Source organism: Miscanthus floridulus, chromosome 8, assembly GCF_019320115.1.
Source record: "Miscanthus floridulus cultivar M001 chromosome 8, ASM1932011v1, whole genome shotgun sequence".
Taxonomy (NCBI): Eukaryota; Viridiplantae; Streptophyta; class Magnoliopsida; order Poales; family Poaceae; genus Miscanthus; species Miscanthus floridulus.
The window spans coordinates 61,897,957-61,905,477 of NC_089587.1; the positions used below are offsets into that span (position 1 = coordinate 61,897,957).

The following is a 7,521-nucleotide window of genomic DNA, read 5'->3' on the forward strand; positions in this document are numbered from 1 at the left end:
ATCCGAGACAGAATTTCGATAGCACCTCCCCGCTGTTCTCCAGATACACGTTCTGCCAAAGAAGAGTGCGTATTCAAAGAACAACAAGGAGGTGATGCCAAAACTCTGTCTCGGACCGGAGCAGACCATGGAAACTAACCCATCTATGCATCCGTAGGCTATCCAAAAAACGTGGACAATCCGAAACAGATACGGTCATAGATATGCAAAGATCTACATACCTCCAACCGTATCTCTTTCGAACGGGAGACGCCTAACTAGGTTACGCGATCTATGACCATGATACGGAAAGAGAGGTTATACCTAGGGTGGCGGCGGAGTTAGGCTAGCGGGACCGTGGTGGGTCAATGCAGTGGCGAGGCGACGCGGTGCAGGCAGACCGGCACGGTGACAGGAACTCCGACTCGGCCTCGACGGGCTCTTCTCTACAAAAATGGAACAAAATACTATCATTTAAAAAAAATTGGCAAAACCTCCCCTACACGGTGAGGTTTCCAAAACCTGCAAAAAACAACGGCACGATGGCCGACAAGCACATATGTCTCAAGAGAAGCTATGTAGTTTGGATATCAATCCATGCAGAAGAATATATCCAAGTAGTACCACTACTTCTACTACTACTTCCACTATTGCTACTACTACTACCACTAGTTCTACTACTACTACTACCACTATTTCTACTACTACTACCACTAGTTCTACTACTACTACTACCACTACTTCTACTACTACTACCACTAGTTCTACTACTACTACTACTACCACTAGTTCTACTACTACTACCACTACTTCTAATACTACTACTACCACTAGCACTACTACTACAACTAATACTACTACAACTATCACTACGACGACAACAACAAGAGAGAGGGCATACCTGACGGGCGCCGGGGGTAGGGGCGGGCGGCGTCGGGATCGGGGTCGGGGTCGCTAGAGTCGGGAACGGGGTCGGGCACGGGTGGCATCAGGGCGGGCGGTCCACAGGGCGCGGCTGGGGCCAGGGCCAGATCCTACTCCTCCTCCTCCTCTCCCTCCTCCTCCTCCTCCTCCTCCTCCTCCCCTCCACCCGCCGGCGTTGGCGGGTCGGCGTGGGCGAGCTGGCCACGCTCGGCCACACGCGGGCGCAGGGGCGGGGGCGGGGGCAGGCCCCGGCGCACGGCGCGGGGACGGGCTGCGGCGGGCGGCGCGGGGCGTGGGGAAGGGCGGTGGCGCGTAGCGTCGGCGACGGCCCGGTGGCTGGCGGGCGCGGGGCCCGAGGAAGGGCGCGACGCACGGGGAGGGCAGGGTGGCGTGTGGTGCGGGGGCGGGCCGGCGTTGGCGGGCGGCGGCGCGGAGATGGCTGGGAGCGGCGCACGCGGGGCGGTGTTTGTCTGGCTTGGCTTGGACTACCTGGCCGAAATCTTCTGAAATGCCCCCACCCGCCCCTTTGCCGAGCGTCGGATGAGGGAGGCACTCGGCAAAGGAGGCAACTTTGCCGAGTGCCCCGATCCGGCTGTCGGCATAGATTTTTTTTTTGAAATACCTTTGCCGAGTGCCCCTATGAAGGCACTCGGCAAAGAGGAAATTTCTAAAAAAAATTCAAAAACCCTCTTTGCCGAGCGCCTTATTCTTGGCACTCGGCAAAGATCCCCTTTGCCGAGTGCCATGCCCCGGCGCTCGGCAAAGTTTTTTTTTTTGTTTTTGGCCTCCAAATTTTTTGTGCAGCCCTTTAAAGTACCAGGAACTCCTCGTTAGAATTTGGGGATTTTTTGTGGCTTTTTTATATATTTAGTTACTTTATTTCATTTACTTGAATTTTTTCGAAAAATATAAATTTGAACTGCACGTGGTACAAATAATGGAATTTAATGATTCAAAAAATTATAGTCATGTTACTGAGTGTAGTGTGAGGCCATATCTAGGAACAGACCCAAAATTTCAGACATCTTGTTCATGAAACATGACTGTGAACTTGCGTGCAAAGTGTTTTTAAATTCGATAAAAAGCAAACGAAGTCCGAAAATCATGAAACTTGTTGAGATGTCGCGATATCGTATGTGGAGGCTATGATAAAAATTTCAGAAGATTTCGTGCACATTGTCACGTACGATGATTACAAACCAGGAACACATGTAATCTTCTGAAATCTTCTGATATCTAGGAACACATGTAGAGATGTTCTGATTTGTAAGCATCGTACATGACTACGTGCACGAAATCTTCTGAAATTTTTATCATAGCCTCCACATACGATATCGCGACATCTCAACAAGTTTCATGATTTTCGGACTTCGTTTGTTTTTTATAGAATTTAAAAATACTTCGCACGCAAGTTCGTGGTCATGTTTCGTGAACAAGATGTCCGAAATTTCGGGTCCGTTCCTGGATACGGCCTCACACTACACTCAGTAGCATGACTATAATTTTTTGAATCATTAAATTCCATTATTCGTACCACGTGCAGTTCAAATTTATATTTTTCGAAAAAAATCAAGTAAACGAAATAAAGTAACTAAATATATCAAAAAGCCACAAAAAATCCGCAAATTCTAACGAGGTACTTTAAAAGGGCTGCACAAAAAATTTGGTGGCCAAAAACAAAAAAAAAACTTTGCCGAGCGTCGGGGCATGGCACTCGGCCCTTTGCCGAGTACCAAGAATAAGGCACTCGGCAAAGAGAGTTTTTGAATTTTTTTAGAAATTTCCTCTTTGCCGAGTGCCTTCACAGGGACATTCGGCAAAAGTATTTCAAAAAAAATGTAATTTTTTTAATTCCTTCCTTTGCCGAGTGCCGAAGCTGTTAGGCACTCGGCAAAGACATTTCAAGAAAAAATTGAATCTTTGCCGAGCGCCGTGTCAGGGGCACTCGGCAAAGTATTTTCCAAAAAAAATCTTTGCCGAGTGCCTAACAGCAGGCACTCGGCAAAGAAGGACGTGGCCGAACACCGTTACGCGAGGCAGCCTATGCCGAGTGCCGCGCTTTTGCCGAGAGCCTGGCACTCGGCAAAGAAGTCCTTTGCCGAGTGCCCTTTTTTGCCGAGTGCCCGGCACTCGGCAAAGAATTCTTTGTCGAGTGCAATTCTTTGCCGAGTGCGGCACTCAGTAAAGAAGGTCTTTGTCGAGTGCCCGATTTTTGACACTCGGCAAAGCAGTTTGCACTCGGCAAAGGCCTTGTTTCCAGTAGTGGTAGCATGTTGTACTCTACAGCAGCTAGGCGAGGGGAGCCCTGGCATCCACAAGCTGCAGTCGCAATGAGAGAAGAGGGATGCAAGGAGAAGAAATGATCTATTCGTCAGAGAAGAGCAAAGAGGAGTGCTTAAATGAAGAAAAATATGCCACGCTAGTATCGAGGTAAGGGAAGCCTCGGTGTCCACGGACTGCAGTCGCCAGGAGAGAAGAGCGAAGCAAGAAGAAGAAAGGATCTATTCGTAAGATAAGAGGAAAGACGAGTGCTTAAATGAAGAAAAATATGCCATGCTAGTATCGAGGTGAGGGGAGCCTCGGCGTCCATGGACTGCGGTCGCCATGAGAGAAGAGCGAAGCAAAGAGAAAAAAGGATCTATTCGTGAGAGAAGAGGAAAGATGAGCGCTTATACATATAAAAATATGCTACGCTAGTATGCCACATTAGCTAGAAATGCCCACGTGGCTGTCATAGACATGTGGTGCACCACTAACAAGTTTAGGGACAAAAAATGCATTTTTAAAGTTCACAGACTTAAAGTGGCAATGCCCTTACATGTTTGAGTGCCGCTCATGCATTTAACTCTTTTGTTTTTCAAAGTATGAGGAGTAATAATAAACGATCCATATTGAGCATGTTGTTCTAAAATGAGAAAGTGAGAATTTGAGAGAGGCAACAAAAAGAAATGAGAAATCACCCAACCTGAGGAGGCTCATCCTCCACTTGCTGGCCATCCTGCTGTCGGTGATACTCCAGCAGCAGCTGCTGGTCCTGCTTCTGCTTCTCCTCTTCCTCGATCTCAAAGATCCTGTTTTGTACAAGCTCGTAGGAGCCTTCCTCCAGTACGCGCCACACATCAGGGCCAGGGCCCCCGTACACCTACAGCCGTATCAGAGAAAAAACCACAATCGATCAATCAGCTAGTGCATTCATTCATTCACACTCGAATTCAAGCGCCGATCGCCTCAAACACAAGAGAACGCCTTGCAACTGGCTGTTCACGGCACCAAAAAAGGCGGATTTCGAACCCCCAATCGATCAGGAAACCCAAACCCTAAAATGCCGCCATAGACCGATGCTGCTTGCAGGGGGAAAAAAGAAGAGACCTAATCGAAAATCACCTTGAGGAGATCAGCGACGACGGCCCTAATGTCGCGTGCGGCGTAGCCCATGGCGGCGAAGTGGTCAATGGCCGCGTCGATCCGGCGGTTGCCCTTCCTGGGCCGCCGCGCCGGCATTGCTCTCCTTCCCTATAGCTTCTTTTAGGTTTGTATACGAACGGTCGTCGGCTGGTTTTGGTTGCGGTTTGGGGCTTCGGGCGATGCGGCAGTGCTACTCCTACAGACTACAGCCCTACTACTTCCGTTCCGGCCTCGGAATGGCACGTGACTCTCGCTGCCTCGTCAGCTCGGCTCAAAATCCCATCACCGCAGTCCACATCACGTCAAAGCGGGGTGAGACGCTCCCTGTCAGGTGTATGGACCGGCCTGGCTAGTGGCTACTGGCTACCCCTTCCTTTATCACGAAACGTCAAAGCGGGATTGGTTGTTAGATTGGAAATGATGATCTAGTTTTTTCAGGGTTCTAGAAAGAATGATAAAATTTTGAGAGGGGGTGTAAATAATGACATGACCGAACTGGAATTTTGGGTTGGAATGAATTCTCCGGCGAAGTATTCGGACTGCCTGCTAATCTCGATTCCTCCTCTGCAGCTCGCTCTTCACCACAGTCCCTAGACATGGAGTTCGATGACCGCTGCCACAAGGTCCAGGAGCCCAAGTTCGACTGCCTGCTCTTCGGTAAGCCGCTCTGCTCTGCTTCCTGCAAAAATGTCGCCGCCCCGTTGCTGTCTTATTTTTGTTTCGGTCTGTTGTTGCCTTGTTCCTCTGCCCCTTCACGGAATGCAAAGGTTTTCTGACCTGTTTGTTCTTGCCTGCAGACCTCGACGACACCTGTACCCGCTGAGCTCCGGGATTGCAGGCCATGTCAAGAAGAACATTGAAGGTGAGATTCCTCTTCTCCTGCTGTTACTGGCTGCTGCTTGTTTTTTTACTGTCTGAACTTTCGGTGAACTGAATGCCTGCATCTTTTCACTGTTTCCATCATTCATTTCAGATTACATGGTTGAGAAGCTGGGTATTGATGAGAGCAAGATCGAGAACCTGGGCAATCTTCAGGTTATCAGGTACCTAAGATTGTCAACTACAAGTAGTATCTGTTTCCTTACATCGATATATGGTGATGCTAAATGTGTGTGTTGGATAAACTAGTATTATGTGTAGTGTGAAATTTTGAGCTGTGTTAACATATGCGTGAATGAATGTTCAATTACATGAGCAGAAGTGTTTGAGAAATTTAGGGATGAGCAAGGGAACATTTCAAGTGATGATATCAGCAGCTTGCTGATGTTGTACGATTCTGCGCATCTGAGAACTCATGGGGAAGAGATATACTTGACAACAACATCACTTTCAACAAGAGCCACCTCCAGTCTCTGCTGCTAGAAAATTTGGAGCCAGAACTACGAAAGGAGGTCCAGTGCACTTTGGAAACACCTCGGTTCAGGCGGGTCAAGACAGTGGAGACAAGGCGCTACATCTCAATATATGAGAAGAAGGCTACACGAGATGCGACCATACTGGAGTCTGCAAACTAGACTACAACATCTTGCACGCTATCTACTGTGATGAGTTGAAAGAACTTACAGTGTAAGGAAACCACACATTGGTATATATACTTAATTCATGTAACAATGTAGTTCGTAGTGACAATTTACTATATACTAAGTTGGTAGTAATAATTTACTTAATGGAGTTGCTTACTTATTAATTCACCAATAATGTGCAGTGTTCTAAACTGCTAATAATACACATTTACTTGATAATGTATAGATGGTGGAAGGAGTTCCAAACAAGAATAGATCTAAGCTTCGCAAGGGACAGAATGGTGGAGCTACACTTTTGGATGCTCGGAGTGATTTTTGAGCCTTATTACTCATATTCACGGATAATGATGACAAAGATTTTTGTATTCGTCGTTCGATGACCTTTATGACAACTGTAGCACCACAGAGGAGAGTGATATCTTCACTACGGCCATGGAAAGGTTTGCCAACCTAGCTAGATATTCTATTATACATTTTTTAAGATAGATCACTCGTAGCTAAGATTAACAAAATTTATATATACATCACTAAAGTTTACCTTTGCTTGAAAACTATGACAGGTGGGATGAAGAAATAAAAGAACAGATTCCAGCATACTTATGCACTCTTCATCAACATACGAAACACTACAAATCAGATCGTGAAGGAGTTTAAACTTAAGAAAAACAAGAATGCTGAATTTGTCAAAAAACTGGTATAAGCTGCTCCAAAAGATCACATTAAGGAAACATGACGAGTTTTCTCAATTAATTTTATCATCATTATATTTATCTATTTAGGTGATTGACACTGCTAGATTCTACCATGCTAAGGTTAAATGGCGTGATGAACAGTTCATCCCAGGCAATACTGAAGAGCACCTCCAAATTTCCAGCCGTAGCAGTGCTTGTATGCAGATGACAAAGCTTGTTGGCTTCATTTCACCGGGAGATGTGACTACAAGGGAGGATGTTGAGTGGGCTCTTACCTTTCCGAAAATCATTAGAGGTGCCTGTATTGTGGGGCGCGTCGGCAATGACATCGTGTCGCATGAGGTTTAGAGAATCTCTCAAACTATACATATAAAGTTCTTGTAAAAGATAGTTGGAAACCAGTTTCATCAGTAGTGTAAATGTTATATTTATTTACGCATTTAGACATTTTACATCTTTTATTTTCTACTGATTGTCCCTACTTCTCGCTGTCCCTTGAAGCGTGAACAAGCTTCGCAGCATGTGGTATCCACGGTGCAAACTTGCATGAACCAATATGAGGCGACAGTAGAGGAAGCCAACAAAAAGCTTAAAGTCATAATCGAAGAAGCATGGATGGACATTGTTGAAGAATGCCTCGAGCACAAACGTCCAATGGCACTTCTAGAGATAGCGGTCAACGTTGCTTGAACAATGGATTTCATGTACAAGCTTGAAGACGCATTCACCCTCTCATTTAGCATCAAGGACGTTATAGCTTCAATATATGTCAACTCCGTGTGAGTTTATTGATCCAACATTAGTAAGCAAGACTTGTTGGCGTTTGTGGGTGGGCTTATGGTCTGCCAAGGGTACTTTTTACTCATGTAGCAACAGGACTTTTAAAACCAGACATTATATGTCATATGTTTAGTGGCTGGCTAAGAGGTGTCAACAAGGATGTGAAGCTTCTACTTCTGCTAGGAACAGATGTGACTTGTTGGTCTCTTTGGCTTAGC

General features: G+C 46.3%; 1 pseudogene; it reads left to right on the forward strand.

Moving 5' to 3' along the window:
- Positions 1–4,487: 4,487 nt before the first annotated feature.
- On the forward strand, positions 4,488–7,213 carry LOC136469194 ((E)-beta-caryophyllene synthase-like; annotated as a pseudogene).
- The last annotated feature ends 308 nt before the right edge of the window (positions 7,214–7,521 follow it).